The sequence below is a fragment of the Cornus florida genome, unplaced genomic scaffold (genome assembly GCF_030987335.1).
Source record: "Cornus florida cultivar Cherokee Brave unplaced genomic scaffold, ASM3098733v1 CherokeeBrave_3.0.0_Hap2_Chr06, whole genome shotgun sequence".
Classification (NCBI taxonomy): domain Eukaryota; kingdom Viridiplantae; phylum Streptophyta; class Magnoliopsida; order Cornales; family Cornaceae; genus Cornus; species Cornus florida.
In genome coordinates, this window is record NW_026775576.1 from 89,798,111 (window position 1) to 89,825,541 (window position 27,431).

At 39.0% G+C, this 27,431-nt stretch overlaps 1 long non-coding RNA gene across 2 annotated transcripts in view; it reads left to right on the forward strand.

Annotated features, from left to right (window-relative positions):
* The window catches only part of LOC132315016 (uncharacterized), a 30,997-nt gene extending 4,383 nt beyond the window's left edge, over positions 1 to 26,614 (forward strand). Inside the window, exon 3 of one of the 2 annotated variants that reach the window (XR_009483562.1) lies at positions 26,375 to 26,614. This is a non-coding gene — a long non-coding RNA (uncharacterized LOC132315016). Of the gene's footprint in view, positions 1 to 16,784; positions 17,104 to 26,374 lie in introns of those variants that run through there. The other variant, XR_009483561.1, reaches the window with a different exon arrangement.
* Positions 26,615 to 27,431: the final 817 nt, after the last annotated feature.

The following is a 27,431-nucleotide window of genomic DNA, read 5'->3' on the forward strand; positions in this document are numbered from 1 at the left end:
AGTGTAATTGAGTGTCCACGGTTGGACGATTGGTGAGTGATCGGTTGATCAACTATACATCAACCTTCGCAATAGCACGAATCATTGTAAAATAGGGCTATTGGTCGGGTAAGTCGAACCACTGGGACTGCGCTAGTCTAAGGCAACCTAAGTGTCTAGAGTCATTCTTAGGATGATGAAGGGGTGTTCGTAGAGGTTTTGTTTGTTGTCACTTAAATTAGGAATTCAAAGTGCATAAAACACTAATTTGCAAGGAATTTAGGATGAAAAGATTAAGAAGAGGAGACTAGGGAAGTGAATCCGCCTCCATCCCTATACATATGCTAGATTAGACCTAAATTGGGGGAAAAACAACATATGATGGTCAAGACTTACATAGCAACACATGGTTGCCATATAAGTAATCAAGAGGTACATTAGGTCTCAAACAAGTATAATCCATCAAAAGATAAACATGCTTAGACTACCTAACTAAGGTATAGCTTATACACATTTACTTAAATGAGAGACTATCAAGTTCTTGACAAAATGATAAAGCACATGGAGTTAGAGATTAAGCATACACCATCAAAGGATTTCCTAAGCAATGGTCTATCAAAGTCACCTATCAACATGCCATGAAACCATTTCATAACCTTGCTTCCACTCTCACCATGAAAAACTCAAGCAATATGATTACTCTAAGACATCATCTAAGACAAGATAATCAACTTAAAGAAATCATCCATACATGTATCAACATTCATTACAACAAATGAGGTGCTCTTGGTTATGAAAAGACCATAAAATATACATGGCAAATCCCCAAAATAGACTATCCTAGGACATGCTTACAAGGGAGGGACTTCATCACCTCCCTAGAGAAAGAGTTAGTTACCCATTGCTAAGCTAGAAGAAGGAAGAAGCTCCATCCAAGACTCCATTTTCGTGTTCCTACTGTAGCACTCAAGAACACCCTCCTCCTTGCTCTCTTCTCTCTCCTCTATCTTCCTAGAATATAGGATAATGATATGTGTGGCCTTCCTTGCCTTATCTCCTTCAACAAAGCTCTCTCTCTCCTCCAAAAACATCCCCAACCACCTCATAAAGAAGTAAGTAGAAAATGAGGAAACCAATGCACAAGTGGCTGCCAAAATGAGAATTCCCGAAGGCAATTCTGCCCCAAATTCGAGCACTCTAAGCAAGGCCTCGAGCGCTCGAATTTAGTGTAAAAATGCCCATGCTTCACTTGCTCCGCCTAGACCTACTTTGGTTAAACAGCCATAACTTTGCGCTCCGAACTCCGAATGACGAACCGTTTAAACATTTGGAGAGCTGATTCAGACCTTTAAAAACTTCATGTTTTAATGAAGACCCAAATCTCAAGTCTGGTTGGTCGAAAATGGGGAGAAAGGCAGTACTTCAGTGCTGCCAGGCAGTTCTGCGCACCTCTGGTAACAAGGCCATAACTCTCTGCTCCGAGCTCCGAATGATGAACCGTTTGAAGATTTAGAAAGCTAATTCAGAGCTCTAAATCTTTCATGTTATGATGGAAGTCCAGTTCTCGAGCTTTCTAGGTCAAAATGGCGAACAAAGTCCTAACTCCACTGCTGATCTCGTGAAACAATCTGCCCTAATTTCGAGCACTCGAAATTAGGCCTCGAGCACTCGAAAATTGGCCAGAATGCCCTATGCTTGGTTTGCTCATCCCGGACCTACTTTGGTAAAACGGCCATAACTTTGTGCTCTAAACTCCAAATGATGAACCGTTTGAAGATTTGGAAAGCTAATTCAGAGCTCTAAAAACTTCATGTTTTGGTGGAGATCCAATTCTCAAGGATGATTGGTCGAAAATGAAGATCAAGGCAGAATTTCATTGCTGCCAGGCAGTTCTGCGCACCTCTGGTAAGAAGGCCATAACTCTCTGGTCCGAGCTCCGAATGACAAACTTCTTAAAGATTTGGAAAGATGATTCAGAGCTCTAAATATGCCATTTTATAATGGAAGTCCAGTTCTCGAGTTTGCAAGGTCAAAATGGTGAGCAAAGTCCTGACTCCACTGCTGCCAGAAATTCAGAATTGTGCCTTTTGATGGCCAAAACTCCACAAAGCCTTGATTTTGCTCCTTTTTTGGCAAATGGACCTGAAAATATATACATACACACAAATGAAGATAATCTACTTAAATAATCAAACGATGGACTTAACTAATGCAATTTAGGGCGCTTGAATATACAATATTCGGCGCTTATCAGTGAGCAGCGTGTGACAGGGTGTTGGGTGAGTTTAGGCACGAGTGTCAGTCTCTTGTGAGAGCAGAGTTCATTACCCTTTCCGTTTATTTTAGTCTTGACAAGGACATCGTTGTCGTAAGTCTTGTTCTCCATTTAGGAGTTGTGCGCATCCGTGGATGGCGTACCCATGTGTGGTTTTTTATGTTGTTAGAGTTCACCGGTAAATGTTTAGTTGGGTTAGTCTACTCATTCCCACGGAGGGAGGTGTAGTCTTTGGTTTTTATTAGTGCTTGTTCTGAGCGTGGTCTTGATAGGTGGGGTGTGAGTCATGAGTTACTAATTAGGGATTGTGTATTCCCAATGTTTGGTACCAGCGGTGATGGCTAGAGGATGTGTCGCGAGCTGTATGTTCCAAGAGGACTAGGTGATGTGATGTGAGTAGTTGTAATACCCCTAATTTTAAAAGGATAGTCTCGGCATTTATTTATTATTTTTTATTGTATTTTTGGGTGATTATTTGGTTTAATTATATATATTTTTTTATTAATTTGATTTAATTGTTTACCTATGTGACATGTGTTTATTTTATTTATTAATTTGATTTAATTATTTACCTATGTGACATGTGTTATCTTTTATTATTTAATTGGTTAAGTATATTTAATTATTTAATTGAGTTTTAATTTAATTATGTTTTAAGTTACAGTTAACTTTGGGATTGGAATTTCACGTATAGGTAAGCCGTAACAGAGATAGTTTCATGAGCCGACTAGAATTAAGATTAGGGCCCAGTCTCTAAAATTACAAGGATTAGGGTTTTAGAGTTAAACCTATAAATGCAACTATTATGCTGTAGCCTAGGTTTTAAAATCATAAATCAGATTACATAAACGTGAAGTAAGTTCTCAGCACAGAGGGTTGGGAACGGAGGCACTGTAAGAATTGTCAAGGAGAAGAACAGTGAGTACCAAGGGAGGATTTTGGTGGATTAGACTAGAACCAGAGGAGGCTAGAAGGTAGTCTGTGGTTGCCGGAAGTTAGGACGACGGCGACAAGTTTTGAGTCTAAAGCTACAGGCAAGTTCTTATCTTCCTCATTCCCTTTGTCTTGTGTTCTGTGCACCTGGACAGTCTCTAAGAGATTAATTGGCCTTAAACTGAACCATGCATGTTTTATATATGTTTTACTTGATCGTTTTATCTATGAGATTTTATTTACCAAACAATTATAGCATGTATGTTTTCTTTGTCTCTGTTTTGGCATGAAACGATCCACGGTTTTACTTTTGGTTTTGAACCTTACTGCGATGAACCAAGATCTGATTGGATATTAGATGTAATTTAAGTCCTTTAAATTCAAATTTAGAGGAAGAACAAATTGGTTGGAAGGGAACTGTTGTCGTAAATCCGTTTTAGTTTGGTTTTAAAGTATATGCAGTTCAGTAGCCATTTTAATTCAAATGTAGTCCTGGTAATTGATTTTAGTTACTGTAATTAAATTAATAGGAAGCTACTGGGTGTTAATTAAACTTCTAAAATTAGTTTTAGAGACCAATAGTGGGTTAGGACTGGATCGGAGATGGAGAAGATGAGCTGAAACGGAGCAGAGACAGAACGGGAGGCTCTCAAGAGGGAGAGAGCCGGCTCTGGAAAGTAAGAGCCGGCTCTCCTTCAACAAGAGCCGGCTCCAAAGGAATGTGGAGCCGGCTCCAAGTAAGAAAGAGCCTGCTCTTTCTTTTTAGAACAGGCTCCAACCTTGTGTGAGTTTTGGAATTTGTTTTTACAGCACTTTTTAATACTTTTGTCACTGTTTGGGCATTCTGGGTCATTAATTAGTTTTAAATTTTTAATTGGGTGTTTAAATAATAATTTTAACATGTAACTAAGGTCTTGAATTGCATAAATTTACCCCTTAGTTTTAAATAGAATTAACAGTACGCTATTTGACAACTTTGCGTACAGTTAACGATTGAAAGGGGATTTGTTGATTAATTTTAATCTGACGGTTTAGGGTGCTATAAAATGATTTTAAATTTATTTTACATGCACGATGAAGTCTTTTAAAGTAATATATTGGACTTGTGGCATAGTGGGGGCTCTGTGCTAAAGGATACAACAAAATATAAGTATATGACTTAGTACTCTGTTACCGGATGGAGGGAACTAGATCGCTTGGTTTAATTTAGCGATTTATTGGACTATAATATTATTATAGAACTAATTGTAAATACATGACAGGGTCATTGTTTTATTAAATTTGAACTATGCATGTGTTGGATGTTAATTGTTAGAATAGTTTATTCTTCGATGCAATTACATGGATTACTACTGGATTTTATTTGCTAGATTGTTAAGATTCCTTCTGCAATTATTGGATGGTGGTTTTTGGTTTGTAAATTATGGAACTGTTATATATGTTGTAATTTACATGGATATGGAGGATTGTATGTACCGGTATGGGACGGTGATATACTAGGGACGGTTTAGCTCAAGACGCATAAACCTAACCTAATGGATTAATGGAATGGATTGAAAGATATCGAATCCTAATTGTGACTAAGTCAGATCAGCTGTAACCAAGTTGGATGACTTCCTGGATTAACGGATGGTAGTTAAGTCATATCAACTGAATAAGTTGAGTCACTAACTAGTTGCTTTATTGTATGTCAGTTTAAAAAATAGTTGAACTGCATACCCTGGATTTGGACGGACTTTATATATATGTTTATGGTACCACGAGTTGAGCTTGAGTCTCAGACTCGTTGGTTAGGGTGCGTATATGCAGTGAATGTGTAGCTGGTTATAATAGGTTGAGGTGTACCCTATTAGGTCTAGATACTCATGCCCACCTCTGGGTGCGTATTCGCATGTTGCCTTCTATTCAGGTTGAGACCCCTATTATAGATTAGTGAATGTCCCTTAGTGTGGATATATTTATACGTATGGACTAGATAGATATTGTGAGGTGTCTACGGTGTATCTGCGTATCGGGTCACTGTATGGATTGCAGTTTGATTAGAACTTACTCGTGGGTCTGACCCACTCCTTCATTATTCTTTTCAGGTACATGACGGTTCCAGCCTTATAGCTTGATCTTGCTTGTCGAGGATAGTCTCACCTTCATCTGTTTATGTAGGACTTCTCTCAATGTTTTTAGCATTATCTATTTTCAGTTTTCAGTTTCGGTTGAACTTTTGGTTAGGGGTTCATCAGTGGATTCCTAAGTTGTAACCTTGAAGTTTTGGAGGATTGGAGTTTCAATTTTCAGTTACATGGAGGGTTTTATTATAATTAAATGTTCTTTCAGTTTTATTTCCATCTTTATTATTTCATTTTGTCATCTGTGTTCGTTTTAAAATACTTTAATTGTTTGATATTCCCTCGGGTTTGGGCCTGGGCCTGATCAACCCGTGTCTCGGATCCGAGGAGTATCACAGTTGGTATCAGAGCACTCCAGGTTCAAGTGTCTTTAGGACGTTTCGTATTAAGACTTCCGCGTAGCGTTTTTTTTTTTATAGAGCTTATGTTTAGGATTCGTTGAATTCTTCTACGGTTCGTTTAAACTCATACTGATGTCTGTTTTTCTATGTTAACAGCATGGTTAACACTGGAAGATGACAGAACATGAACAGTCGACAAAAGAGAACAGCACGTAGACAGCAGGAACGTCTACAACGTCGGCAAATGGAAGAAGAGCAGCAAATGCCAAGGTTTCAGGAGGAGCAGGAGGAAGTTTAACAGACTCAAGGTCAGGTCAGAGATCCAGAGATTCCTCCACACCTCAATGACCTTGTTGCTCGGGCTATAGAGGCTAGGGTAACAGCTGCACTCCGGAACCAACCACAGGTTCAACAGGCACCTGTACCAGCACCATTGGTTCAAACGGATTCTTGGGGAAAGGCTAGGAGCTCTTTCACAAAGGGAGTCCACCTGTGTTCTCAGGCTCAACTGATGCGAGAACAGCTCACCAGTGGAAACGGGACATTGAGCGTCATCTTCGTTTGGTTCAGTGCACGGAGGTTCAGAAGCAGATGCTTGCTACTTTCAAGCTAGTTGAGGATGCACTACAGTGGTGGGAGTCAGTTACCACCCCAGAGGAGAGGATGACATTGTCTTATGATGAGTTCAGTGCTCGCTTTGACGAGAAATATTTTCCCTATGCAGTCAGGGCAGCTATGAAGACCGAGTTTCTAAATCTGCAGCAGGGAAACATGATAGTGGCGGAGTATGAGCAGCAGTTCACACGCTTGTCTCTCTTTACACCGGAGGAGGTGGATACAGAGGAGAAGAAGCGTAACAGTTTCGTCAAGGGACTGATGTGGTCTATCAAGAGAGCTATTACAGGTAGTCTAACCTATACTACCTATGCTCAGGTAGTAGACGCCGCTCTACAACAGTATCAGTTGACTGTGGACATCAGACAGGCTCGTGGTGAGAAGCGGGGTGATAAAGACTCTACTAACCAATCAGCTAAAAAGGGGAATGGCAATGGTCACCAGCAGAATGACAAAGGTAAGTTCCAGGGACAACAGCCTTGGAAGAAGCACAAGGGGGGTTCAGATGCTCACCGGAATGGGGCACCTATTTAGAGGCAACAGAATGGGGGACCACAGGTAGGACAGGGTCAGCCACAGGCCAACCGACAGAGGAGGCCATTTGGTACTTTCCAGGGTAGTTGTTACACTTGTGGAGAGTATGGTCATACCACCAGGCAGTATCCTAAAGCAAGACAGGGACAGGGACAGTATGTGCAGCAGGGACAGAGGGCGCCAGTGCCTCTACCAGCTCCACAGGTTCCACGGATTCAGGGACAGACACATCTGGCTTTACTGGCACCGCCGCAGACTTAGGGACAGGCACCACAACAGTTGTACTATGACAGGGTGTATAACCCCATGCCACAGGATGTTCAGGCACCTCAGACTATTAAGGGTAAGTTTCCTATTCATGGTTTACATGGACGTATTTTATTTGATACAGGTGTTACACACTCATTTGTAGCTAGGACTTTTGTTGCTTTATCTGGGATGAGGACGAGGGTATGCACTAGACCTTAGGGTATTTCTACACCATTGGGTGATACAGCTATTATACATGAGAGTGATGGGCCTGTGACACTAGATATTGGCAGACTTAGATTTCTAGCCAATCTATTGGTCTTGGACATGCACACTTATGATGTGATACTTGGGATGGATTGGTTGTCTCACTACCATGCCCAAGTTGATTGTTTTGATAGATCTATTATTTTTACCATACCTGGTTAGGATATATATGTAGTAGCTATGCCACGTTCTAAAGGGGGCGGTAGCACCTATTTGTTCCATGTGGAGGAGGAAAATGAGGAGGGGATTACTGTGCCATTGGATAACATACCGATTGTACAGGATTTCCCGGATGTATTTCAGGAGATTCTAGGGTTGCCACCTAGTCGAGAGATTGATTTTGTGATAGACTTAGCTCCAGGCACTGCGCCTATTGCTAGGGCACCCTATAGGATGGCACCGGTGGAAATGAGAGAGCTGAGGGATCAGATTCAGCAGTTACTCAGCCAGGGTTTTATTCGTAGGAGTACATCACCTTGAGGAGCACCGGTTCTGTTTGTGAAGAAGAAGGATGGTTCACTTCGTCTGTGTATAGATTACAGGGAGTTGAACAAGGTTACGATTCGTAACAAGTATCCTTTGCCCAGGATTGATGACTTGTTTGATCAGTTAAGAGGAGCCACATACTTCTTCAAGATTGATCTGCGTTCTGGGTATCATCAGCTGAGGGTTAGCGAGCAGGATGTTCCTAAGATAGCATTTCTTACGGAATATAAACCACAGCTCCAAACTAAATCCATTTGCCTCAGCAAATTTCAAAGGCTTAACCTTCATCCTCCTTATATGCGGAATATAAACCGTCTAATGTAGCTTTATAAGGCAACTTAGAACGTCACAACCTACTTCCTATACTTCCCAGAACGTGACATCAAATCATTGCTTCATTCTGAGAAGAACTCCATCCTATCTTAAGCTCCTGAAGAGTTCTCTTTTATCTACCTCTTTTAAAGGTAATACGAAAGTCTAACTATATGTAGGTCAATCCACACCAACTCTATAAGTATCGTTCACTATACTATTAGCGAACAAGATTACTCTCGTGTGATCCTTACTTTCTAAGATTCAATACCCTCTTTCTTGGGTATATTGAAATCTCCTCCATTCGAATCCTCTTTGGACTCCAATTCCTCGGTTGTCTCCTTTAGGAGAACACTGAAATCGTGTTGGTCCCTTTATGCGGTGACCTAAAACACATTCCTAAATCCTTCCTTGGTGTAAACTTCTAAAAGTAGTGCCAACTGGAATTAACCTTCAATCCCAAGTTCTGCTTCTGAAAGAGAACTTGATAATATACTCCTCTACTCCTTTGGTCTGAGTCGTAGTCGCCGCGGACCCCATCCTCCTTCTAGTGTCAACTATTCCATAATTATGGAATATAATTGACATCAGCTGCTCCTCCTAACGAACTGTAAAAGAGTACAATGAATCCTAATATGACTCTAAGTTTTTAAGAGTCGCAATGCGGAAGACTTCTAACGAAAGACACTCCTAAGGACACTAGAACCTGGAGTGCTCTGATACCAACTGTGATACCCCTCGATTCTAGAGCCACGGGTGATCAAGTCCGAGCACAGATCCGATGGATATCAGACAATCAATATGTAAACAAGCAAGAACAAAACTGAATTAAGAATAAGATAATAATGCGCTGAAAGAAAACTAAAATGAACATCCTCGAACCTTAAGTAATAAATTAATATAATTTAATCCGTACAACTCGGGAATCCACCTAGTGGACCCCTAATTCCAAAACTTTAAATAAATTTACAGAATTAAAAACCAAAACCAAAATAGCAAGGAAATCCTATGTAACCGGAAGAGTGAGTGTCTGTATCTGCATCAACACGATCAAACTCTAAGCCTGGTACTGGTGAACACCTAAAAAATAAAGGTGGGTCAGGCCCACATGCAAGTTCCATCCTACTACAATCCGTACATAAACCCGATACGCAGATACATCCTAGATAGCTCGGCAATATCTACAATAGTCCATAGATATATAAATACACACTATAGGATGCTCACTAGCCTATAACATAGTTCAGCCTGGGTAGAAGGTGACATATAAAACATGCTTTCCAGCGGCCAAGTACCTAAGCCTACCAGGGAACATTAGCTATATCCAGCTACTCAACCTTTGCGATATACGCACCCTAATCGTGATCAGGAGACTCAAGCTCGTATCACGGTACCATAAATTTATATATAAATTCCTTCATAATGCAGAAAGATAAAACAAACATCCGTTATGTCGTTCAACTGTTTTAGTTGACAGGACATGCATCCATGTAGGATTTAACTGTTTTTAGTTAATCCATTCCGTATGTATGAAAGGGTAGGACTTAGCATTTTGATCTAATCCATCCCTAATATGTCACCGTCCCATACCGGTACATATAATGCATATGATTCATGTACAATGCAGAATCACTCAAACATCCAATCCATCCAAAACCAAACATAATAGAAATCAATTATAGACAAGATCCTATTATGCATCCAGTATATGACTATATTTATAATGAAAACTCCTTTTGAAATTGTTAAAACAATAACCAATTTAATCCATTCATCTCCAAAAAATTGACAGAACAAGAATTTATAACAGTTCAGCAATTACCATTCATAGCATGATATAATGATTATCAGAATTATAAACTGAGCAACATTATACTAGAAAACCCAAACCATCCTCTCATACTAGTTCATTCAAATTATTACAACCGAGACTAGTAATGAAAAACCTCCTCAATCCCTGACGGCATGAAAGTTAACGTTTATAACACATGACGTCCCTTTTTAATCCTACATCCTAAAACCTGTGCCTAATATCATATGACACCGAGAAGTCTCACTGCACATTGTGTAAAACCCCAATGGTACTTTATACCTACTCATGTAAACTGGTTAAAACAAACCAGCAAATAAAATCTCTTTCACTCCTGTCAGCACACAGCCATGTATTTAAATTACACGATGTCCACAACCACAACCTAACCAACCCTCTTGGAACTTAATTATATCCTAGACATTGTTGATATAAAGTCCCAGAAATATCCGTTATAACAGTTTATTGAATTTTGCTAAAACAACTCACCTGTCAATCTCCCTTCCTTTCTTCCGGACAACATACACATTACTATTGTTTATGTTCATGATGCCCCTTAGAATCAAACCCTAACATAAACCCACTGTTTAAAGGTTCTAATAGGTAAATTTTTAAGTATTTAGAACCCCCTTTTATTTTCCAGGAATTTCGTTTAAGTCCCCAAAGGCAGAAAAATGCCGAAAATACCCCCGAAGGGGTATCTGTTCAAGGGAGCCGGCTCCCCCCCATGGGAGCCGGCTCTTTATCTTCTAGAGCCGGCTCTCCCTCATGGAGAGGCGGCTCTACTTGCTTGGGAGCCGGCTCCCTCACTTAGGGAGCCGGCTCTCTCTCCTTGAGAGCCTGCTCCTTCGTCTCTGACCTTCGTCTTTGCTTCCGGCGCTATTCCAGCCATCCGTCCCACCTTTGATACAGTTTTTTTTTAAACTTCCTAGAGTTTAATATACATCCACAAAGTCTTAGAACCTCCTCACATCCTTTTAGGATTTTATTTACAGAAGCTTAAATCCTTGTCGCAGCAGTTCAAGCAAAGAACAATTTCAGAAACATAAAAACGTAAAAACAGATTTCAGCTTGGTTCATTACGCATAAATAATCGTTTTAAAGTTTAATTACATTCCTAGCGTTCCGTCTAAGTTCCCAAAGTCCTAGAAACTCTTCATCTTCCAATATAAATTAATTTACAAAAGTCTCAATTCATACACAAACACAGTATGCAGAAAACCAAATCCAGTTCCTTATGCACAACAAATTACAGTCTGTTACACATGCATCAACCATTAGTTTTAAAGTTGAATTAACCCTGGAGACTATAAAGAATGCACAGAACACAAGTTTACAGGAAAGAGATAGTCTGAAACTTGCCTTTAGATTTCGTTTTGAAACCTTACAGCAGCATTGTCTCTAAGTTTCAGAATTCTCTTATACTGCTCCCACCTCTGACCATTGTTCCATTCCTCTGTTCGTCCTCCTTAGCTTCATAGATTAATACTACATGAATAATGTTTTACTTTAACCCTTGCAGACTACACAAGAATATACACATTGAAGTGTATACAACCCTTTCTATGTATCTCTGTTTTTCCTCTTAAATTACCCCTACGTGAATAGGGTTTTCTCCCAAAAACCCTTGCAACATATATCGTTATATATATATATAGACTCCTTTGAAACCCTAATCCCAAATCCAGTAATCCTAACCCTAAGTCCAGCCCAACTACAAGTCGGCTACCTAATTACTTAATCATAACACCCTAAACCTAATTATCACCCAACATGGTAATAAACAAGTGACCACAACAGTTACGTTCACTATACATATATCTGGAATAAAATTAACTAACTACTTAATTAATTACCCTTAAACATAATTAGGGAAAAATAAATAAATAATTATGGCTAAAAACCACACAGAACACACATACAATTTCAAGTCAAATGAATAATAAAATAAAACACACTTAATATTAATTTAAACACACAATTAATCAATCAATTAATTTAAACAAATACAATAAACACAATTAGTCAAAAAAAAGTACATAAGTCACTTAGATACAATAAAAATCAAAATTAAATCCCCATTTTATCCTTTTGAAAACTAGGGGTATTACAGGAGTTTTCTCGGTCTGGCAGGATATTACAGGAGATTCATCTAGGGGTTCTCCAAGATAGCAGGACCACTCACTCATCTGACCAAGAATGGTGTACAGTTCGTGTGGGATGAACACTGTCAGCGAGCTTTTGATGAGCTGAAAAGGAAGCTGACTTCTGCACCGGTTCTGGCTACTCCGCAGAGCGGGATAGAGTATCTTGTTTACACAGATGCTTTGTTGTAGGGTCTTGGATGTGTATTGATGCAGGAGGAGCGACCGATTTCTTATAGATCTCGGAAACTTAAGGATTATGAGCTTAATTATCCAACACATGATTTGGAATTGGCAGCAGTGGTCTTTGCCTTGCGTATTTGGAGGCATTATCTGTTGGGTAAGTCCTTCAGATTATTCAGTGATCACAAGAGTCTGCAGTACTTGTTCACACAGCGGGAGCTGAATATGAGACTGTGCAGGTGGTTGGAGTTTATAAAGGACTATCATTTTTCTATACAGTACCATCCAGGGAAAGCGAATGTGGTGGCGGATGCACTCAGTCGCCGACCTGTTGGTAATCTTTCTGCTTTATTCACTACTGAGTGGAATGCTTTAAAGAGTGTGGATGAGTTATCAGATACTTTTATGGCTTGCATGGTGGTTACACCTTCCATCATTCGCAAGGTTTTACAAGCACAACTCACGGATCAGCAGTGCATTGACAAGGTTGTAGAGATAGCTTCTGGAGAGGTTCCATTTTACTATGTTGGGGCTGACGGAGGTTTGAGGTACAAAGGGCGTATAGTAGTACCTTCTGCTGATAATTTGAGGAAGGATGTGATGACTGAGACTCACCACTCTGAGTTCTCTGTTCATCTAGGAGGCGATAAGATGTATCAAGATATGAAGCGGCAGTTTTGGTGGGCAGGTATGAAGAGGGACATTGCTCTTTTTGTTTCTCAGTGTAGTACTTGTCAGATGGTTAAAATTGATCATCAGAGGCCGCCAGGAGCTCTACAACCACTACCAATTCCGGAGTGGAAATGGGAGAGCATATCTATGGATTTTGTGGAAGGGTTGCCAAATTCTTTCAAGGGGCATAATTCCATATGGGTCATTGTGGATAGGTTGACCAAGTCAGCTCATTTCTTGCCTATTTGCACTGACTACACTTCGGAGCAGTTGGCGAGGCTTTACATTTCAGAGATTGTGAAGCTGCATGGCATTCCATTGTCTATTATATCGGACAGGGATTCAAGCTTTGTATCTGGATTTTGGAAAAGTTTTCAGCAGGCTTTAGGTACGGAGTTACACCTTAGTACTGCTTATCATCCTCAGACTGACGGACAGACTGAGAGGGTGAATCAGATTATGGAAGATATGCTTCGGTCCTGTGTTTCGGATTTCAAGGGCCACTGGGAGGAATATTTGCCACTTGTGGAGTTTGCTTATAACAATAGTTTCCAGAAGATTATTGGGATGGCACCTTTTGAGGTGTTATATGGGTGACCATGTCGATCACCTGTTTGTTGGATGGAGGTTGGAGAGAATCGATTCTTAGGTCCTGAGTTCATCAAGGATACCTCTGAAAAAATTGCTCTTATTCGAGATCGTATGCGTACTGCCCAAAGTAAGCAGAAGAGCTATGCTGATCGTCGCACTCGAGCTTTGGAGTTTCGGGTTGGGGATCAGGTTCTTCTCAAAGTATCTCCTATAAAGGGTGTTATGCGCTTTGGGAAGAAAGGGAAGTTGTCTCCGCGGTTTGTCGGTCCATTCATGATTACGGATCGAGTGGGAGCTGTGGCTTATCGGTTGGCACTTTCGGATAACTTGGATCGCGTTCACAACTTGTTTCAGGTTTCCATATTGCAAAAATTTCTGTGCAATGAGGATCGGTATCAGAATATCGATGTTGGGGAGATTGAGTTGCAGCCGGATGCAACATATTTGGAGCCACCGTGTCGTATTGTTGACCGTCGGGATCAAATCCTTCGCAATAAGGTTATCCCTTTGGTTCGTGTGCAGTGGAGTCATCACAATGAGGCTGAGTCCACTTGGGAAAGGGAGGATGTCATTCGCTCGCAGTTTCCTGAAATATTGGAAGAAGGTAAGAGTGAATTCCTAGGACGGAATTCCTTTTGTTAGGGGGGAAGAATATAATACCCCTAATTTTAAAAGGATAGTCTCGGCATTTATTTATTATTTTTTATTGTATTTTTGGGTGATTATTTGGTTTAATTATTTTTTTTATTTATTAATTTGATTTAATTGTTTACCTATGTGACATGTGTTTATTTTATTTATTAATTTGATTTAATTGTTTACCTATGTGACATGTGTTATCTTTTATTACTTAATTGGTTAAGTGTATTTAATTATTTAATTGAGTTTTAATTTAATTATGTTTTAAGTTACAGTTAACATTGGGGTTGGAATTTCACGTATAGGTAAGCCGTAACAGAGATAGTTTCATGAGCCGACTAGGATTAAGATTAGGGCCCAGTCTCTAAAATTACAAGGATTAGGGTTTTAGAATCAAACCTATAAATGCAACCATTATGCTGTAGCCTAGGTTTTAAAATCATAAATCAGATTACATAAACGTGAAGTAAGTTCTCAGCACAGAGGGTTGGGAACGGAGGCATTGTAAGAATTGTCAAGGAGAAGAACAGTGAGTACCAAGGGAGGATTTTGGTGGATTAGACTAGAACCAGAGGAGGCTAGAAGGTAGTCTGTGGTTGCCGGAAGTTAGGACGACGGCGACAAGTTTTGAGTCTAAAGCTACAGGCAAGTTCTTATCTTCCTCCTTCCCTTTGTCTTGTGTTCTGTGCACCTGGACAGTCTCTAAGAGATTAATTGGCCTTAAACTGAATCATGCATGTTTTATATATATTTTACTTGATCGTTTTATCTATGAGATTTTATTTACCAAACAATTATAGTATGTATGTTTTCTTTGTCTCTGTTTTGGCATGAAACGTTCCACGGTTTTACTTTTGGTTTTGAACCTTACTGCGATGAACCAAGATCTGATTGGATATTAGATGTAATTTAAGTCCTTTAAATTCAAATTTAGAGGAAGAACAAATGGGTTGGAAGGGAACTGTTGTCGTAAATCCGTTTCAGTTTGGTTTTAAAGTATATGCAGTTCAGTAGCCATTTTAATTCAAATGTAGTCCTGGTAATTGATTCTAGTTACTGTAATTAAATTAATAGGAAGCTACTGGGTGTTAATTAAACTTCTAAAATTAGTTTTAGAGACCAATAGTGGGTTAGGACTGGATCGGAGATGGAGAAGATGAGCTGAAACGAAGCAGAGACAGAACGGGAGGCTCTCAAGAGAGAGAGAGCCGGCTCTGGAAAGCAAGAGCCAGCTCTCCTTCAACAAGAGCCAGCTCCAAGGGAATGTGGAGCCGGCTCCAAGTTAGAAAGAGCCTGCTCTTTCTTTTTAGAGCAGGCTCCAACCTTGTATGAGTTTTGGAATTTGTTTTTACGGCACTTTTTAATACTTTTGTCACTGTTTGGGCATTCTGGGTCATTAATCAGTTTTAAAATTTTAATTGGGTGTTTAAATAATAATTTTAACATGTAACTAAGGTCTTGAATTGCATAAATTTACCCCTTAGTTTTAAATAGAATTAACAGTACGCTATTTGACAACTTTGTGTACAGTTAACGGCTGAAAGGGGATTTGTTGATTAATTTTAATCTGACGGTTTAGGGTGCTATAAAATGATTTTAAATTTATTTTAGATGCACGATGAAGTCTTTTAAAGTAATATATTGGACTTGTAGCATAGTGGGGGCTCTGTGCTAAAGGATACAACAAAATATAAGTATATGACTTAGTACTCTGTTACCGGATGGAGGGAACTAGATCGCTTGGTTTAATTTAGCGATTTATTGGACTATAATAGTATTATAGAACTAATTGTAAATACATGATAGGGTCATTGTTTTATTAAATTTGAACTATGCATGTGTTGGATGTTAATTGTTAGAATAGTTTATTCTTCGATGCAATTACATGGATTACTACTGGATTTTATTTGCTAGATTGTTAAGATTCCTTCTGCAATTATTGGATGGTGGTTTTTTGTCCGTAAATTATTGAACTGTTATATATGTTGTAATTTACATGGATATGGAGGATTGTATGTACCAGTATGGGACGGTGACATACTAGGGACGGTTTAGCTCAAAACGCATAAACCTAACCTAATGGATTAATAGAATGGATTGAAAGATATCAAATCCTAATTGTGACTAAGTCAGATCAGCTGTAACCAAGTTAGATGACTTCCTGGATTAACGGATGGTAGTTAAGTCATATCAACTGAATAAGTTGAGTCACTAACAAGTTGGTTTATTGTATGTCAATTTAATAAATAGTTGAACTGCATACCCTGGATTTGGACGGACTTTATATATATGTTTACGGTACCACGAGTTGAGCTTGAGTCTCAGGCTCATTGGTTAGGGTGCGTATATGCAGTGGATGTGTAGCTGGTTATAATAGGTTGAGGTGTACCCTGTTAGGTCTAGGTACTCATGCCCACCTCTGGGTGCGTATTCGCATGTTGCCTTCTATTCAGGTTGAGACCCCTATTATAGACTAGTGAATGTCCCTTAGTGTGGATATATTTATATATATGGACTAGATAGATATTGTGAGGTGTCTACGGTGTATCTGCGTATCGGGTCACTGTATGGATTGCAGTTAGATTAGAACTTGCTCGTGGGTCTGACCCACTCCTTCATTATTCTTTTCAGGTACAGGACGGTTCCAGCCTTAGAGCTTGATCGTGCTTGTCGAGGACAGTCTCACCTTCATTTGTTTACGTAGGACTTCTCTCGATGTTTTTAGCATTATCTATTTTCAGTTTTCAGTTTCGGTTGAACTTTTGGTTAGGGGTCCATCTGTGGATTCCCAAGTTGTAACCTTGAAGTTTTGGAGGATTGGAGTTTCAATTTTCAGTTACATGGAGGGTTTTATTATAATTAAATGTTCTTTCAGTTTTATTTCCATCTTTATTATTTCATTTTATCATCTGTGTTCATTTTAAAATACTTTAATTGCTTGATATTCCCTCGGGTTTGGGCTTGGGCCTGATCAACCCATGTCTCGGATCCGAGGGGTATCACAGTAGTGTACTCGAATGTTTTCATGTTGTTTGGATTGAGTAGTGCCTTGAGATGGGTGTTGGTGTTGTTTGACACTATGTAGTTAGAGAAATAAATGTGGGATTCTTTAGAGGAATAATGGAAACAATTTATTCTGGTTTTGGCGTTATAGGAAAGAAATAGCCTTATGAGGTATTTTCATGAGGCATGATTGGGGATTTTTAGAGTAAGTATGTGATGGTGTGGTTATTGGGGTTACGTAATGCGATAGATTGATAGTGAGTGGATCTCACAGTATCTTGTGGACTATATGATATTGTGATTGAGGTTTGGACCTGAGGATAGAAACGGCGTTTGTGTTGAGACTAGATCAATGATGAGAATGGCCTGGCTAACCATTTCTCCTAAATCAGTCTATCTTTAGCATGATGTTGGGTCAAAGGTCAATGATTATTTTGATTCGTCAGTGACAGTGAAAGCATGGTACTGTGTGTTGTGTCAGTGTAACAATGTGGGTTCATGTAGTTTGTCTCGGGTGACGAGGTATGTTAGGAAGGACAGGTATCTGATAAAGGTATATGGATCGATTAATTGATTATTGAAAATATTGTTTTGGGGATTTATGTCCTGAGTACTTGAGAGTATGCTAGGTAACTGAGTGACTCATTGAGGAATAAGTTGAGGTCCGACTTCATTATATTTAGTGGTCTAGTGACCGTTTTCCTTGCGAACATCAAAGCTTAGTATGGATGAATAAGGCATGCCCGATGTTGGTTGTAAACTAATTATAGGATCCAATGGTTAACGTGGTAGAACGTTGTGTGATGAGTACCCATATAGGGTGGTGAGTATTGTATTGCTAGTGGCAGTGGTGTATGATTTGTAATACCCCTAATTTCAAAAGGATAGTCCTGGTATTTAATTTATTGTTTCAATTGAATTTTTAATTATTTAATTGTTTATTTGAATTATTTGAATTACTTGAATTATTTGAATTATTTGAATTACTTGAATTATGTGAATTAGTTGAGTTATTTGGCTTACTTTTAACGTGGTAAGTTGTTTAAATGTCATAATTTTTATTTCTTTGAGTCACTATTTTAATTCACTTATTTGTTTTCATTTAATGATTTAGATTAGGGCTCTTTTAAGAAATCACGGTTGTAGCCGACGTAGGTTTTAATTAAGTTTTATGGGCCGATTAGGATTCAGTTTGGGGCTTGAATTAATTTAGGATTTGGTATAACTCTATAAATATGTAGGATACGTCTGTTTAGGGTTTAAAAAAATAAAAAAAAAAATAATACCTATTCACGTCTGTGGAGGCAGAGAGAGAGAACAGAGGAGGAATTTTGTAGTCGGAATCGCCAGAACCTTAGAAGACGACGTAGAAATTTTGAACAAAAATCTCAAAGGTAAGTTCTGTCTTAACTCTCTCCCTTAGGCTCGTGTTCTTTGCACGTTTAATACAACTCTAAGATTTAATAAGGATTAAAATTAAACTGGTTCCATAGTTAGATGCTTACAAACTGGATGTGTTTATATACTGTATATTGTTTTGTTTTAAATTCTTTCTGGTGTAGATTCTATTTTAATTCATGTAAATTGATGAATAATGAATTTTAGTAGATCTATAACATGTTGGAGAAACACTAGAAGTAATTTAGTTGCAAGGTTGATTTGCTAAAACAGTTGGTGTTCATGAATGGAAATTATCCCGGTTTAAATTCCTTGTGGCATAATTGATGTATAATTAATGTCGTTGAGTGAGTAAGGAATTTAATTATTTCTTGAGCACACTGGAATCTAATTAAAACACTTAGGAACCTTAGGGATGAAGAACAGATCGTCGGAAAATCGCCGGACGCGAAAAGGATGAAGAACAAAGAAGAGACGGCTCAAGATTACAAAGAGCCGGCTCTTTGGAGCAAAGAGCAGGCTCCATGGGAACATGGAGCCGGCTCTAAGGGGTCTTGGAGCCACCTCCAAGACTAGGAGAGCCAGCTCTAAGAAAGAAATAGCAGGCTCTTTCTTTGGAAAGAGCAGGCTCTTCAACCGGCTTCCAGTTTTATGTTGTCAACAATTTGTTTGGCTATGGAACTCAGATTTTGGGATTTTCAGATTCTGTAGGAAGCTATACTTAGGTGTTTTGAGATGTCTAAGTATAGTTAACACTTGTGAGAGTTGATTAATGCTTAATAAACCAGTAGGTGTTTATAGCTTGAACACTGGTAAGTCTCGACGGAAGTTGTTTTATTTTAGTACAGTGGAATTTTAAATTACTGAATCTTAATTTATTTATTCTCTGTGAGTGGAAATTTTATTAATATGATGTTATTAATAGTGGACAAGTATGATAATAAATATGATTTTTATTAGACTTGTCATGGTCTTATGGATGAGAGGAATAAATTATCTGCATGCTCAAGTAAGATAATTTGTAACAGAGTTATGGAATGAACATGATGCTTATCTATTTAATTTGTGTTCATCATGGAATTAATTGATATGTCTTATTATTTTGATTTATCAGTTACTGGAGTAAGTATGTTAGTCTATATTTCTATTTATGCTTATTATGGTTCAGTTGATATGTGCATTAATTATGTATTCTACTAACTGTTGGATGGATTGGATTATATGTACCGGTATGGGACAGTGACATACTAGGTTTGGATTAGCTCAAATTGCTAAGTCCTACCTACTTTGGAATAAGGGAATGGATCACAAAAATAAAATCCTCCTTATGTATAAATCTGTGCGGTTGAATAAGCTGAACAACTTACTGGATTTCTTATGGATGAATGTGAACGGATTTTAAATATATTATTATGGTACTGTGACTTGAGCTTGAGTCTCAGAGTCAACGGTTAGGGAGTGTATATGCAATAGGACACGTAACTGGCTATGCTGGTTGAGATGTACCCTGTTAGGCTTAGGTAGTCATGCCCACTCAGGTGCGTTTTGCATGTTACCTTCTACTCAGGTTGAGACCCGTATCATAGTCCAGTAAGAGTCCATAGTGTGGATATATATATATATATATATATATATATATATAGATACGGATTATGTAGTTATTGTTGAGTTGGTTAGAGTGTATATGCGTATCGAGTCTCTGCTTAGATTGTAGTAAGATAGATTCTGCTAATCAGTTAGCTAAAAAGGGGGACGGAAATGGTCACCGACAGAATGACAAGGGCAAGTTCCAGGGACAACAGCCTTGGAAGAAGCACAAGGGTGGTTCAGATGCTCACAGGAATAGGGCATTTATTCAGAGGCAGCCGAATGGGGGACCACAGGTAGGACAGGGTCAGCCACCGGCTAACCGACAGTGGAGGCCATTTGGTACTTTCCAGGGTAGTTGTTACACTTATGGAGAGTATGGTCATGCTACCAGGCAGTATCCTAAAGCAGGACAAGGACAGGGACAGGGACAACATGTACAGCCAGGACAGAGGGCGCCAGTGCCTCTACCAGCTCCACAGGTTCCACGGATTCAGGGATAGACACATCTGGCTTTACCGGCACCGCCGCAGACTCAAGGACAGGCATAACAGCAATTGCACTATGGCAGGGTGTACAACCCCGTGCCACAGGATGTTCAGGCACCTCAGGCTGTTGAGGGTAAGTTTTCTATTCATGGTTTGTATAGACGTGTTTTATTTGATACAGATGCTACACACTCATTTGTAGCTAGGACTTTTATTGTTTTATCTGGGATGAGGACGAGGGTATGCACTAGACCTCAGGGTATTTCTACACCATTGGGCGATACAGTCATTTTATAGAAGAGTGATGGGCCTGTGACACTAGATGTTGGCAGACTGAGATTTCTAGCCAATCTACTGGTCCTGGACATGCGCACTTATGACGTGATACTTAGGATGGATTGGTTATCTCACTACCATACCCAAGTTAATTGCTTTGATAGGACTATTGTGTTCACCATACCTGGTTAGGATATGTATGTTGTAGCTATGCCACGTTCTAATGGGAGCGGTAACACGTATTTGTTCCATGTGGAAGAGGAAACAGAAGAGGAGGTTACTGTATCATTGGATCATATACCAATTGTACAGGACTTTCTGGATATATTTCAGGAGATTCCAGGGTTACCACCTAGTCGCGAGATTGACTTTGTGATTGACTTAGTTCCAGGCACTATGCCTTTTGCTAGGGCACCGTATAGGATAGCACCAGTAGAGATGAAAGAGCTGAGGGATTAGATTCGGCAATTACTCAGCCAGGGTTTCATTCATAGGAGTACTTCACCCTGGGGAGCACCAGTTTTGTTTATGAAGAAGAAGGATGATTCGCTTCACCTGGGTATTGATTACAGGGAGTTGAACAAGGTTACTATTCGTAACAAGTATCTGCTACCCAGGATCGATGATTTGTTTGATCAGTTAAGGGGAGCCATATATTTCTCCAAGATTGATCTGCGTTTTGGGTATCATCAACTGAGGGTTAAGGAGCAGGATATTCCTAAGACAGCGTTTCTCATAAGATATGGTTCTTATGAGTTTCGTGTCATGCGGTTCGGGACGACTAACGCACCAGCAGTGTTCATGAACTTAATGAACAGAGTCTTCAGGGCTTATTTGGATCAATTTGTTATTGTCTTTATTGATGATATCTTGATCTATTCTCGGTCGGAGGACGATCATGCAAGACATCTTTGCATAGTATTGCAGACGCTTCGTGAACACCAGTTATTTACCAAGTTCGAGAAGTGTGAATTTTGGCAGCAAGAAGTGAAGTTTCTAGGTCACGTGGTGTCCAAAAGAGGGATAGTAGTAGATCCAGCCAAGGTTTTAGCCATGGTTGAGTGGGACAGCCTACTTCACCTACCGAGATTCGGAGTTTCCTCGGTTTGGCGGGATATTATCGGAGGTTCATCCAGGGGTTCTCTAAGATAGCTGGACCACTCATGCACCTAACTAAAAAGGGTGTACAGTTTGTGTGGGATGAACACTGTAAGCGAGCTTTTGATGAGCTGAAGACTAGGTTGACTACTCCACAGAGCAGGATAGAGTATCTAGTTTATACAGATACTTCTTTGCAGGGTCTTGGATGTGTTTTGATACAGGAGGAGCGATCGATTTCATATGAATCTCAGAAGCTTAAGCCTCATGAGCTTAATTATCCAACACATGATTTGGAATTGGCAACTGTGGTCTTTGCCTTACGCATATGGAGGCATTATCTGTTGGGTGAGTCCTTCAGATTATTCAGTGATCACAAGAGTTTGTAGTATTTATTCACTCAGCGAGAGTTAAATATGAGACAGCGCAAATGGTTGGAGTTTGTAAAGGATTATCACTTTTCTATACAGTATCATCCAGGGAAAGCGAATGTGGTGGCAGATGCACTCAATCACCGACCTATTGGTAGTCTTTCTGCCTTATTCACCACTGAGTGGAATGCTTTGAAAAATGTAAATGAGTTGTCAGATGCTTTTATGGCTTGCATAGTGGTTACACCTTTCATTATTCGCAAGGTTTTGCAAGCACAACTCACCGATCAACAGTGTATCGACAAAGTTACAGAGATAGCTTCTGGGGAGGTTTCATTTTACCATGTTGGGACTGACGGAGGCTTGAGGTACAAGGGACATTTAGTGGTACCTTCTGCTGATGATTTGAGGAAAGACGTGATGACAGAGACTCATCATTCTGAGTTTTCGGTTCATCCAGGCGGAGACAAGATGTATCAGGATATGAAGCGGCAGTTTTAGTGGGCAGGTATGAAGAGGGATATTGCTCTGTTTGTTTCTCAGTGTAGTACTTGTCAGATGGTTAAGATTGATCATCAGAGGCCGCCAGGAGCTCTACAACCACTACCGATACCGGAGTGGAAATGGGAGAGCATTTCTATGGACTTTGTGGAGGGATTACCCACTTCTTTCAAGGGTCACAATTCCATTTGGGTCATCGTGGATAGGTTGACCAAATCAGCTCATTTCCTACCTATTCGCACTGACTTCACTTCGAAGCAGTTGGCGAGTCTTTACATTTCAGAGATTGTAAAGCTACATGGTATTCCGTTGTCTATTATATTGGATAGGGATTCGAACTTTGTGTCTGGATTTTGGAAGAGCTTTCAGCAAGCTTTGGGTACAGAATTATATCTTAGCACTGTTTATCATCCTCAGACTAATGGACAGACTGAGAGGGTGAATCAAATTATGGAAGATATGCTTTGGTCGTGTGTTCTTGATTTCAAAGGCCACTAGGAGGATTATTTGCCACTTGTGGAGTTTGCTTACAACAATAGTTTCCAGAAGACTATTGGTATGGCACCATTTGAGGCATTATACGGTCGACCGTGTTAATCGCTTGTTTATTGAATGGAGGTTGGAGAGAGCAGATTCTTAGGTCCTGAGTTTATTAAGGATACTTCTGAGAAGATTGCTCTTATTCGGGATCGCATGCATACTGCTCAGAGTAGGCAAAAGAGTTATACTGATCGGCGTACTCGTGCTTTAGAGTTTAGGGTTGGAGATCAGGTTTTACTCAAAGTGTCGCCTATAAAAGGTGTTATGTGCTTTGGGAAGAAAGGGAAGTTGTCACCGCGGTTTGTCGGTCCATTCATGATCACGGATCACGTTGGAGCTGTTGCTTATAGATTAGCACTTCTGGATACTTTGGATCGCGTTCACAATGTGTTCCATGTTTCCATATTGCAAAAATTTCTACGAGATGAGGATCGGTATCAGCATATCGATGTTGGGGAGATTGAGTTGCAGCCAGATGCAACTTATTCGGAGCCACCGTGTTGTATTGTCGATCGTCGGGATCAAATCCTTCATAACAAGGTTATTCCTTTAGTTCGTGTTCAGTGGAGTCATCACAATAAGGCTGAGTCCACTTGGGAACAGGAAGATGTCATTCGCTCGCAATTTCTTGAATTATAGGAAGAAGGTAAAAGCGAATTCCGAGGACGTAAATTCCTTTTGTTAGGGGGGAAGAATGTAATACCCCTAATTTCAAAAGGGTAGTCTTGATATTTAATTTATTATTTTAATTAAATTTTTAATTATTTAATTATTTATTTGAATTATTTAAATTACTTGAATTACTTGAATTATTTGACTTATGTGAATTAGTTGAGTTATTTGGCTTACTTTTAAAGTGGTAAGTTGTTTAAATGTCATAATTCTTATTTCATTGAGTCACTATTTTAATTCACTTATTTTTTTTTCATTTAATGATTTAGATTAGGGTTCTTTTAAGAAATCACGGTTGTAGCCGACATAGGTTTTAATTAAGTTTTATGGGCCGATTAGGATTCAGTTTGGGGCTTGAATTAATTTAGGGTTTGGTATAACTCTATAAATATGTAGGATACGTCTGTTTAGGGTTTAAAAAAATAAAAAGAAAATAAAACCTATTCACGTCTGTGGAGGCAGAGAGAGAGAACAAAGGAGAAATTTTGTAGTCGGAATCGCTAGAACCTTAAAAGACGACGTAGAGATTTTGAACAAAAATCTCAAAGGCAAGTTCTGTCTTAACTCTTTCCCTTAGGCTCGTGTTCTTTGCACATTTAATATAACTCCAGGATTTAATTAGGATTAAAATTAAACTGGTTCCATGGTTAGTTGCTTACAAACTGAATGTGTTTATATACTGTATATTGTTTTGTTTTAAATTCTTTCTGGTATAGATTCTGTTTTAATTCTTGTAAATTGATGAATAATGAATTTTAGTAGATATATAACATGTTGGAGAAACACTGGAAGTAATTTAGTTACAAGGTTGATTTGCTAAAACAGTTGGTGCTCATGAATGGAAATTATCTCGGTTTATATTCCTTGTGGCATAATTGATGTATAATTAATGTCGTTGAGTGAGTAAGAAATTTAATTATTTCTTGAGCACACTAGAATCTAATTAAAACACTTAGGAACCCTAGGGATGAAGAACAATTCGTCGGAAAATCGCCGGACGCGAAAAGGATGAAGAACAGAGAAGGCTCAAGATTTCAAAGAGCCGGCTCTTTAAAGCAAAGAGCAGGCTCCATGGGAACATGGAGCCGGCTCTAAGGGGTCTTGGAGCCACCTCTAAGACTAGGAGAGCCGGCTCCAAGCAAGAAAGAGCAGGCTATTTCTTTGGAAAGAGCAGGCTCTTCAACCGGCTTCCAATTTTACGTTTTCGGCGATTTGTTTGGCTACGGAACTCAGATTTTGGGATTTTCAGATTCTGTAGGAAGCTATACTTGGGTGTTTTGAGATTTTCTAAGTCTAGTTAACACTTGTGAGAGTGGATTAATGCTTAATAAACCAATAGGTGTTTATAGCTTGAACACTGGTAAGTCTCGACGGAAGTTGTTTTATTTCAGTATAGAGGAATTTTAAATTACTAAACCTTAATTTATTTATTCTATGTGAGTGGAAATTTTATTAATATGATATTATTAATAGTGGACAAGCATGATAATAAAATGGTTTTTATTAGACTTGTCATGGTTTTATGGACAAGAGGAATCAATTATCTGCATGCTCAAGTAAGATAATTTGTAACAGAGTTATGGGATGAACATGATGCTTATCTATTTAATTTATGTTCATCATGGAATTAATTGATATGTCTTATTATTTTGATCTATCAGTTACTGGAGTAAGCATGTTAGTCTATATTTCTATTTATGCTTATTATAGTTCAGTTGCTATGTGCATTAATTATGTATTCTATCAAATGTTGGATGGATTGGATTGTATGTACTGGTATGGGATGGTGACATACTAGGTTTGGATTAGCTCAAATTGCTAAGTCCTACCTACTTTGAAATAAGGGAATGGATCACAAAAATAGAATCCTCCTTATGTATAAATCTGTGCGGTTGAATAAGCTGAACGACTTACTGGATTTATTATGGATGAATGTGAAGGGATTTTAAATATATTATTATGGTACTGTAACTTGAGCTTGAGTCTCAAAGTCAACGGTTAGGGAGCGTATATGCAATAGGACGCGTAACTGGCTATGCTGGTTGAGGTGTACCCTGTTAGGCTTAGGTAGTCATGCCCACTCAGGTGCGTTTTGCATGTTACCTTCTACTCAGGTTAAAACCCATATCATAGTCCAGTGAGAGTCCATAGTGTGGATATATATATATAGACACGGATTATATAGTTATTGTTGAGTTGGTTAGAGTGTATATGTGTATCGAGTCTCTGCTTGGATTGTAGTAGGATAGAACTTGTTCGTGGGCCTGACCCACTCCTATTTTTTCAGGTGTACATCAGTTCCAGGCTTGAGCTTGTTCGTGCTGAGCAGAGGCGACCACTGATTCTTCCGACAACCTAGGAGCTCTATTCATATGGTTTTCTTTTAGTTTTTCAGTTCAGTTTGGTTTTCTTATTAGGGGTCCATAGGATGGATTCCCGAGTTGTACCCTTGGAGGTTTTGGAGTTGGATTATTATTATCTGGGATTTTAAGTATTTAATTTTAAAGGATTTTATATTTTAGATTTCTTTCAGCTTAAACTATTATTTCTTAAATTCATTTTGTATTCCGTGTTCGCTTTAACATATTAATTGTTTGATATTTCCCTCGGGTTTGGGTCTAGGCCTGATCAACCCGTGTCTTGGATCCGAGAGGTATCACATGATTGCCTATTGACGTTCGGTGTCAAAGGTAAAAAGGTTTGTGAACTCATAGTTTTGCTGGTTTTAAGGGGTGTTTCTCGGGAAGGTGTTTGGTTGTGGACCTCCTTCTTAAGGAAGGTAGATTTCGAGAACGAAATCTCTTTAACGAGGGTAGATTGTAATGTCCCGAATTTTTTATTTTTTTTCAAAATTTAATTTAATTTAATTTATTTATTTTCTCCGTGCATCGTTTTATGCACCATGAAGGACCCCGTATATTTTAGTACGTCATTATTTAATTTAGGTCATTGTTGTGTTATATATATATATATATATATATATGGATGTATATATGTATATTCATGTTGGTTAGTGGAAAAGGTTAATTAAGGGGGGGGGGCATGTATGAAATTGGTTGGTTTGAGAAGGGTAATTTGGTATAAAGACAAGTTAATGGTGGAAGACTTAATTTGGGCCACATATTGGATTATATATCCACCAACCGCCACCACCTACATCATTTCCTTCTCCCTCTCCGATTCGGCATTCTTTCTCTCTTCTCCTCCACTTTTTTTTTCTTTTCCTCTCTTCCTTCTCTTTATGATTCCTCCATGTTATAAGAGGAATTGTGAAGAGCCATAGTTAGGGAAAGTGTAGATCGTGGTGAGGATAATGTTTTGACACCGGTCTTGCTAGCATTTGG